This window comes from Petaurus breviceps, unplaced genomic scaffold (assembly GCF_028583685.1).
Source record: "Petaurus breviceps papuanus isolate PSGF00001 unplaced genomic scaffold, PetGlider_PUasm1.0 187, whole genome shotgun sequence".
Classification (NCBI taxonomy): domain Eukaryota; kingdom Metazoa; phylum Chordata; class Mammalia; order Diprotodontia; family Petauridae; genus Petaurus; species Petaurus breviceps.
This window is the reverse complement of record NW_027185799.1, coordinates 29375401-29384087: the sequence shown is the minus strand read 5'-3', so window position 1 is coordinate 29384087 and position 8687 is coordinate 29375401. Positions and strand designations below refer to the sequence as shown.

The following is an 8687-nucleotide window of genomic DNA, read 5'->3' as shown; positions in this document are numbered from 1 at the left end:
GGGGGGGGGGGGACTTACGTAGGGCTGGTAATGTCCCTGCCATCCATTATTAGGGCCAGAGGTAGAATTCTGACCCCCACCCCTCTACAACATTAAGAGAAAATCTCGGTGGTTGAAAATGACGGAGTGGTCCCTGCTCATCTACCCACCTGACCCCACACTTAGAAATTCTAACCCCTGACTCCAAAGGGATCTTCTGTCCAAACTTAATGTATCCAGTGTCCTTCAGTCCATTCTGGAGCCTTGGCTCAGTCCCACAAACCTAGATCCCTGTGTCTAGAAACCTAGTCTCAGCGGGCTCCTGTCCAGTGCCCTGTGTACCATGGTTCTGCCAACTCAGAGAAACCTTCTAACGCCCGACATCTAATCCCCAGTCAAGTTCTACTCATTTTTACCCCTAAAATACCTTTTGCATCTTTACTTGATTTAAACTCAGCAAATATTTAAATTCTACTATGTGCCGTGGCAACTTTCTTCTTGATGAGTAAGCAAAGATAAGAAATAAGTCCCTGACCTACAAGAGTTTACAGGGGATGGAGGGGGGGGGGGAGAGGGAGAGGCCACAAGAGGTACATAAATTAATAAAATAATGCAATAAGAGACTGGGAGTAAAAGGGACAAAGGAGAGGCAAGACATTCTAGGAAAATTTGAAAAAAGAGAGAAAAGTAGTGGGGGCCAAGGTGGGCTTCCTGGAAGATGTGAGCTGAGCATTGAAAGAGTAGACATTTGGACATGTAGTTGAAAAGGTACTAACTATATTACAGGCATGAAAGGATAGATAGCCTTAAGTGACAAGGGTTGGTTGAATTTGGTTGCGAAAAAACAACAACCTCCTCGGACAGTTATGTAGTGTAGTTCTTTAAAATTTCCACTCTAACTGCAACTATTCTAGTTTATGCCCTAATTACTTCTAGAGTATTATAATTTTTCCAATAAATTGAAATATTTTGTTTTGACATAACAGACACTTCCCTACAATACACCAAAAGTGCCCTACAAAGCAGTTGCCACCCAGACGATCTGTTGATTGTTAACAGAAAGGAGGAATATGTCTTTTAGCTTTGATAATTGTATTGATCATTGCATTTGACCAGACTTCTTGTTTATCAATATAGCAATTTGTTTTCTTGGTTCTTCTTTACTCTTTCTCTTCATCAGAGTCTTCCCATGTTTTCTCCAAGTTTTTATTCATCACTCTTTATAGCACAAGAATATTCCATAACATCCCTCCATCCCAGTTTGTTCAACCATAATGGATTTTTAGTATTGCCTATTAACTGAACTCTGCCTCTTCTCTCTGCCCTGTAACCCAGCTTTCATATCACTTACAAAGTTAGCTCTCTAATCACATCCACCCCCTGCTCTAATGCATCTAGTGGCTCCCCAATAAAATATCAATTCAAAGCCCTTCACCAACTAGTTTTAACGCACCTTTACAGCCTAGTTCATGTCCTCCTCTACTAATATTTACACACTCTGCTCTCCAGCCAAACTATTTTCTTTTCATAAATCTGGCCCCATCTTTGATGATGTCTCTGTAAACCACATTCTCTTGTATAGAATAGTCTTTATCCTCTCTCCATCTCCATTTTCTAACCACTAAAATTCTTTTTCTCCAAGGCCTGAGTCAGGGGCTTCTTTGTCTCTATCAACATTCATGCTATTCCTTGACTCCCTCTTCCATCCCCCACCTTCTTCATTGAACTTTCCAGGCCACTGTTTGATCACTGTTAAGAACTTAGTCATTTTCCATTAGAGTCATCTATGTACACATCACATTCCTCTACTAGATTATAAACTCCTTTAGGGTAGGGATTATTCCTGTTTTCAACTTTGTATCTTCCCCAGAACCTAATACTGTTCCTAGAACAAAGTAGACAGTACTGGATCTTTACTGAATTGCTCAGTACCCCAAATGCCCAGAGCTCCTGATGCCTAGTTCTGTTGGCCTAGTGCCCTATCTGTATGGGTTTGAGCTTTTTGTTGTAGCTCTGCATGTTGCTCCCTAATCCCACCAGGTTCAGACTTCAGTCCCCTTGGCAATCTAGGAATCATAGGAGAGGACACATGAGAGGTAAAGTGTATGACACTGGCCAGAGAACACTTGGTATTTGGGTGTAACTAGAATGGGAATAGTGTGGGCTGATCAAAAACTCTTCTTTCTATTTGGCATAGAGTCTCAGAATTGGAAGAGATTTCAAAAGCCAATTTATCCCAACCATATCTGACCATATCCTCTACAAATATCACAAGATAAGTCATCCATCCTCTGCTAAAATTCCTGTAATGAGAGGGGACTCACTCCCTCCCAGCCCTGGCATTCCATTTTTAGATAGCTTTAACTGATAGGAATCCAATCCAATTCAGTAGACATTGATTAAATGCTGACTGGGTGCAAAATACTGTGCTAGAGGAGATTACAAAGAGATACTCGCAAAAACTCACATATTGCTGTTATAGGGAGAGAGCGGTATTAAAATATACAAAAAATAAATAAAAGGTTATTTGAGGAGATGGAGAACAGTAACAAGAGAGGGATGAAAGCTAAGAGGAAAGTAGCATTTTAGCCAAGTCTCAAAAAAAATATAAGTGCTAAAAAAGGTAAAATTGAAGAGGACTCTAGTCCAGGTATGAAGATCAACTTGTACAAATTCATAGGATCTTGTGGAAGGGATATTAGAGGGCATATAGTACAGCTCATTTTACAAATGAAGAAACTGAAACATAGAGAAGTTAAGTGATTTGCCCAATCATGCAGGGAGTAGTTGGCAAGATCAGAATTCGAACACAGCTTACCTGGCATCTAATTACAATACTCCTTCCATTCTACCATGATTCCTCTCAATGCATAGAAACTGGTGGGAGATGTGAAAGGAAGCACTAGACATCCAGTTCACTGGAATTTAGAGTGTGTGGAGAAGAGAATATAAAATAGGATTGGATAGAAGGGTTGGAGGCATTGTGGAGGGCCTTCTATGCCAGGCTGTGAGGTTTGCCTTTTGTACTAAATCCAATAAGGAGCTAGTGAAGATTACTGAGGAGAGGGATATACCTAGTATAACTATATAATTCTTTAAGGTTTACACAGTGCTTTATGTATGTTATCTCACTTGATCCTCACAACAATGCTGTGTGGCAAGTACTATTATTAGATCTGTTTTATGGATAAGGAAATTGAGGCTGAGAGAGTGTTAAGTGACATACTCAGGGCCACACAGCTAGTTAAGTGTCTGAGACTGGATTTGAACTCAGGTCTTACTGACTCCAAGGCCAGAACTCTAATCATTATACCACTGAGTTGTCTGATATGTTAGGCTTTTGCTTTAAGAATATTATTTTAGCAGTTGTAGGAAGGATTGGTTAGAGACAGGAAAGATGGTAATGAAGTGGTAACCTGGCATTTGTCAAGAACCTTGCATAAGGGACAACCTACTACTCTAGGAGGCAGCCTGTTTTATTTTTTAAGGGAATTATTAGGGAGGTTTTCTTTTCTACTTCTGCAGTTTCTATTCATTTTCCCTGGTTCTGCCATCTGAAAGCCAAGCCAAGCAAATATAATTTCTCCTTCACACACTTGAAGACAGCTATCATGTCCCCTTTAAGTCTCCAGGCAAAACACCATCAATTTCTTCAACTGATCTTCCTATGTCATGCTGCACAGATCTCTAACTACTGCTGTGCATCACTGTTCTAGACATGAACTTACCAGGACAGGGTAAAGCAGAATGATCACTTCACCCTCCTTTTTTGTTTACTCAGCCTCTCCTAGAGCAATTTAGGATAGCTTTCAGTTCTCATGTCACACTGTTGAAGCATACTGAGTTTGCAGTACACTAAAACTTCCAAATATATATTTTTAAAAGTCTAATAATTCAGAATGTCCCCTTTATCTGAATTACTCAGGCTTTACTGAATAAGTAAGTTTCTAAACAATCATTCAAAAATTCAGAAAGAGAAATGGAGATATTCTGTTCTTTAAAAAAAAAAAAGCCCTTATTCAATCTGTCTTAAAACTGGGGGGGGGGGGTTGGAAGAGACACACCACCAATCTACCCATCCCCCCAAACACAAACACAGGGCAAAACTAAGGTGGCCACTTCTATGAAACCCAATCCCTATATGATCAGATTTTAATCTTGGTTCTATAGTTTAGGTATGAACCAGGGGCCTAGATAGGAAGTGACTGACAAAGAATAGGGTTGAATTTCCCTTCCTTGATGTCCCATTCTATCCCCACCTGCACCCCAGAAGCCAGGTCTAGGATTCAGGAAGATTTTTTTCTTCAAGTTGATGCTTTTCTCCCTTGCCTGGTCCTACCTCTTTCCCATCAATAGAGGAGAGGACTTTATTTTTAAAAATAATTTATTTTTGTTTATCTTTGTATTTTTTTTAGAAATCATCCTTTATAATAAAGTGTGAAGAAACAAAGAAAAACTAATCTGAGAATTAGTAAACATATAAAAAAGTTCAGTGTATGTAGTACCTTAGCCCCATGGTCTCCTACTCCTGCAAAGGAACAGGGAAAGGTGATATCTTATCATATCTCTTTTGTAAGGCCAAGCTTGGGCATTATAATTTCATAGCATTCAATATTGATTGTTTTCTTGTTCTTTTCATTTATTTTATTGTGGTTTTTGTCTATGCTGTTTACCTGATTCTGCTTATTTTACTTTGTGTCAGTTCATATAAGTCTATGATTATATATACATTCATAATTTTTTACAGCACAGAAATATTCCATTATGTTCACATACCACAATTTCTTTAACTATTCTCCAATCAATAGGCATTTACTTTCCTCCCAGTTTTTTGCTACTAGAAAAGTGCCGATGTAAATATTTTTATTTAGATTGGGCCTTTATTTTTGTCATTGGGGAAAGGGCTTTGAATCCTCTTCGGAGAGGCCAGAGAAATTTGGACCTTATGATGGAGAGGTCAGTAAGGATCAAGGTAAACAATAAAGGCAGCCGCCTTGAGTTCAAAACTTGTGTGTCCAAGGTGAAAATGTGGTATATTCAGGTCCAAAGGTCAGAGTCCAAGAAGAAAGTATCCAAAGTCCAAGGCCAAAAGTTCACATGTAAAGGAATCAAGTCATGGGTCTGAGGGTCAGCATGGGAAGCAGCTTCTTCCCAGTGGGGGGGGGGGGTAATCCCTAAAACCAAATGTCCAAAGAATCCAGGGACTATGTCTAGACCTCTTGGTATCTCCACTACCACTATCCCTATACACCCAGGATTTTACACTGAGGATTTTAACCCTCAGCTATAAACTATCAGAGCAGGAGTGATCTTTGAAATCATTTAACCCAACTTCTACTCACAAAAAAATGCATTTTATAGATGAAGAAAATGAGACTCAGGGGAAAAGTGACTTGCCCGAGGTTCCACAGCAACTAAGTAGAAAAACTAAGACTAGAATTCAACTTTTCTGATTCTTGGACCAAGGCTTATTTTTCTAGTTATATGTCTATTTGGATAATTTTCTGTGGCATTATGGGATATGTGGAGAGAAGAAAGTGGAACGGTACTTAGGATATAAGAGGTTGTGGGAAACATATTTATATGACAGAAGGGTGGGGAGAAAAGAGAAGAAGCCAGAGAAGGAAGCTGGAGGGAGGACAATTCAGGATTTTCCAGCATGGTCAGCAAAGGGATGTGGGACTCCATCCAGTCAAGGTATGTAGCCTCTAGGTGCCCCCTAGTGGTCAGCAAGACAATTTGTCGCTGTCCATGGACTGGTCCTCTGGGATCTCCCCCACATACATCTATGGGGGTCTACGACAGATGCTACCTTTCGCAGAGACCACCCATACGCTCATTCTAACCCTCTAAAATCCTATTGTCATATCATCCTTCCTCTATAGGCTTTGTAAACTCTTCCCTGGCCTTTTGTTTCTGTCACCTCCAAACCAATCTCTGAACCAAGGTTGAGAAAATTATTACCCCATAAGTGGCTTAAAAGGTTCAACAATGTTACTATTTATGAGGCATTGTGGGAATGCAAAGACAATATGAAAAATAGCTCTCTCAAGGAGCTTAAATATCTACTGGGGATAAATAAAAATAAGTGAATGTAACCCCTATCCTAAGGGCCATTGGTACAGGACTTTCTCCTTATTGGTAGAGAATTAGTTTATAATTGCTAGAGATGTCTCTTCTGCCTGCCTTCGAGCTGAGCCCCTTGATACAGTTGGGGAGGGGGAAAATCAGACCTTGCCATACACGGGGTCTTACAACTGGTGAGGCCTCATTACATCTAGGACCCTCTTCTGTTATGTAATATATATATTATATATACACACATACATATATATGTGTGTACATATACACACATACATATGTGTGTGTATATATACAAAGACACACACACAATAATTTTGTTTGGCACGAAGGCGATGGTGAGGGTAATAGCAACTAGGCTAGAGGTTGGGGATTAGGCTAGGCCTCCCAGTCTGCATGTGTCTAGAGGTACGGTGTACTTTGGAGCAGATGCTCTGGTGACTACCTGTGTGATCTTGGGCAAGTCACTTAACTCCTTTATGAACTCAGCTTCTTCCATAAAATTTGGAGGATGGGCTGGAGGACCTCTAAGGTCCCTTACAATTTTCTTTCCCACCTCTGGACTTTTACACAATCTTTTTCCATCTTTGGAATTCTCTTCTTTCTTACCTCTGTCTCTGGTAACTCCTCACTTCCCTCAAGGTTTAACTCAAGCAAAACCTCCTATCAAAGAGGCTTTTATGGATTCTCCCAAATGTCAGTGCTGCCAACACCCATAAATCATTTGTGTTCATTTTGTAAATATTTTATGTATTCTGGGTAGGTATGCTGCATACTGACTTTCTTCCTTTCCTCTCCCACTCACAATTCCTACCTCTTTGGGAGGTAAACCAGAGTCCCCATCTACTCCAACCATTAAATCTACTCCCTTCTTCCCTGTTATTAGTGGGACAGTCCCTTCAACCCTGACCATTATCAGGTCAACTAAATTTCTTTTGGTAATATTAAGGACCAATAAATTGTGAATTGATCCAATAATTCTGGGAAGCAATTTGGAACCATTCCCCAAAAGCTATTAAACTGTGCATGTCCTTTGTCCTAGAGATACCACTAGTAAGTCTATAAATCCAAAGAAATCAAGGAATGGGGAAAATGACCCATATGTACAAAAACTTTGATAATAGTTCCTTTTGTGGTAGAAAGAATTGGAATTTGAGGTGGTACCCATCATTGGGGAATGGTTGAGCAACTTATGATATATGAATATTATAGAATAATATTGTTTTGTAAGAAATAATGAAGGGGGATAGTTTTATAAAAAACTGAGACTTGTTTGAACTGATGTAAAATGAAGGTAGAACAACCAGGAGAACAGTTTATATAATAATAACAATGCTGTAAAGATAAATGATTTTGAAAAACATAGAAACTATGATCAACACAACGATCAATAACAATTCCAGAGGACTTAGGATAAAACATGCTATCTACTTCCAGATAGACTCAGAAAACAGATTGAGGCGTGTGATTTTTTTTTTGGACCAGGACATCATAGGGTTAATTTGTTCAACTATACATGGTTCTATTTTTGTTGCTTTCTTAATTGGGGGTGAGGGTGGTAGGAGAAAATTTGGACCTGAAAATAAAATAAATTGAATTCTATGAAAAAATAGAGGACCATCAGACCTTTCCATCTGTTCTGTGGGCCACTAGTTCTTACCATCTGTCTTGTCACTATACCATCCAGACCCCCAGGCATTGCAATCTGACCCGCTAATGCACCCTAGGGACCCCAGGCCTTTCCAGTCACCCTACAGATGAACCCTTCTACGTATGTACTGTCTCCCTCAGTTAAAATATGAGCTCCTAGAGAGTTCCTCGGCACATAGTAGGTTCTTTCTATTTCCTATACCTCAATAAATGCTTTTTTGTTCATTTATTCATTATGACATAATATGAATGCAGGAATACTAATCAACCAAAGATATTAAAAACAACATAAACTTGCTATTCTAACTTAATGTTTAACATAATAATTAATCTGGACATAGATGTCATAGATATCCTTCATTTTGTCCCTTCGCTTCTCCATCATTATACCTAGTAATCAAAGGTGCTAGCTGTATCAGCAATGCCATATTCACAATGCCTATAGAGATTACAAATATGCTGATATAATTATCCATCACAAAATACGTCAGGTTTGCCATTTGGGGAAATAAACTAGAAAATTTATTAAGATACCAAAAGACTGAGTCCCAAAACCAGAAAGTGAAAGCCATCAGAGTAGTTATGATATTGGCACAGGTAGATAAAGTAGAAAGCACCCACATTTTCAAGCCTTTAAAACAGAACAGGCTACCTCAGGCAAAGGTCCTCCTCTCCCCACTCACAGCAACCACCCAGCGTCCTGGAAGAGCGCTCCCAGCAGCTCCGGCCCCTGGCAGTCCTCAGCAGGAGTCCTTACTCAAAAAAAAAAAAAAAAGGCAACCGCCACCAACTGCCAACCGCAGGACCGTTAGCTCGGCTTTTCACTTTCTCTTGCTCTGCTATGTCAGCACGTCCATGGGGCATGGGAGATCTTTAAATCCCATAACCCTTACATTAGCAACAATGTAGACTTCCTCCTTTGCCCATGTCTTATACAACATCATAAACATTACATTACAATTATGTGCACAACAATA

The 8687-nt window shown here is 39.6% G+C and overlaps 1 pseudogene; it reads left to right on the top strand.

Annotated features, from left to right (window-relative positions):
• LOC138163255 (eukaryotic translation initiation factor 3 subunit K-like) overlaps window positions 1-8687 on the top strand; it is a 21337-nt pseudogene that overhangs the window by 977 nt on the left and 11673 nt on the right.